This window comes from Corylus avellana, chromosome ca3, assembly GCF_901000735.1.
Source record: "Corylus avellana chromosome ca3, CavTom2PMs-1.0".
In the NCBI taxonomy this organism is placed as follows: Eukaryota; Viridiplantae; Streptophyta; class Magnoliopsida; order Fagales; family Betulaceae; genus Corylus; species Corylus avellana.
In genome coordinates this window covers 3,150,602-3,152,222 of record NC_081543.1, presented here as the reverse complement: position 1 = coordinate 3,152,222, position 1,621 = coordinate 3,150,602, and the positions used below count along the sequence as shown (strand labels likewise).

At 28.4% G+C, this 1,621-nt stretch overlaps 1 protein-coding gene across 1 annotated transcript in view; it reads right to left on the bottom strand.

Moving 5' to 3' along the window:
* LOC132173541 (transcription factor MYB35-like) overlaps positions 1-1,621 on the bottom strand; it is a 3,276-nt gene that overhangs the window by 1,175 nt on the left and 480 nt on the right. The window lies entirely within an intron of this gene.

Sequence of the window (1,621 nt, the reverse complement as noted above, 5' to 3'; positions counted from 1 at the left end):
AACTACCTTGGAAAACCTTCCTTTCACAAAACTATTCTTAACATATCACATCATAAATGAAAATCATAACAAGTTGCATTATAATCTTAAAGTGTCTTGAGTGTAGGGTTTTGGAATTTGGATTCCCTTGTAATTAGGGTTTTGAGTTTTGACTAAATCACTTCATAAATCAAACTACCTTGGAAAACCTTCCTTTCACAAAACTATTCTTAACATATCACGACATAAATTAAAATCATAACAAGTTGCATTATAATCTTAAAGTGTCTTGAGTGTAGGGTTTTGGAATTTGGATTCCCTTGTAATTAGGGTTTTGAGTTTTGACTAAATCACTTCATAAATTAAACTACCTTGGAAAACCTTCCTTTCACAAAACTATTCTTAACATATCACGTCATAAATTAAAATCATAACAAGTTGCATTATAATCTTAAAGTGTCTTGAGTGTAGGGTTTTGGAATTTGGATTCCCTTGTAATTAGGGTTTTGAGTTTTGACATTGACATTGTATTTGTGTTGTTTTTTTTTTTTCTTTCAATTTTTTTAATTTCTTTTTAGAGTGTCTTCATAATTATTATTTATAACCTAAACCCTAAAAGCAATCACTTTCTAAACTTTTTTTTTTTTCTTATTTATTAATTTGTAGTTATCAGATATGATAGAGATTACATTATTTAGTATCAAAACAGTCTTTAGAAACAACTTAATCCAAGATTAACAATGACTTGGAGTCTTCGAGGATAATTATCCCTCAAAATTTAATGATTAAATGACATAAAATATGAAAAATGTTACGGTTCATATTGGTGTTCTTCTTATTCTACGTGAATATTGTTTTCTAAAAAATATATAAGGGATAAATGAAATATTCACGTAATATGAAGAGAACACAGGAGAAACTGTAACATTTTTATAAAATATATTTAAATCTTTATTTAGAGAGTCAAATCTTAACTCATGAGAAAATCCTAACCTAAAGAAAATAAAAACAAACTCTTAAAATATTGTGACTAGACTGCTGATCCAAACGAGTTAAGAAAAATACAACTAATAAGATTGACAATAATATATAATATGACGATGATAATAATTAAGGGACAAAGTTTTCCTTTAAAATGGCTTTAAAAAATCTCTTTTAATGCAAACTATTAAATTGAAGTGCTTAAAATCACACGTTCTATTAAAACAATTAGTGATTTTCAACAATAATTATGAAAAATTATACGTTAACTTAATAGACTTGATTAGAAGTTCCCAAGGGATAGTTCAATCGGTTGTGGATCACGCCTAATGAAGCGGAGGTTACTAGTTCGAATTCCTCTCCCTCTTCCCTTGTGTGGACATGTCAAAAAAAAAAGAAAAATAAAAACAGACTTGACTAGAAGAAAATACTCGATCCAATTTAAAAGGAAAACTTTATTCCACTTAGACGTCATATCACTCTTTCCCTCCTTCTATTGTTTCAAAAAGTTGCAAATTATTTAAAGGTTTCTTCTTTTTTTTCTTCCGCTTTTGAGTGGGAAAGTTCCATGATCGAGCTTAATGGGGTCTTCACTTTCCCAATTTCTCACTGGCTGCTATTACTTTTTGTTTTCTCTCTTTTTTCTTTTTGTCTTTTTTTT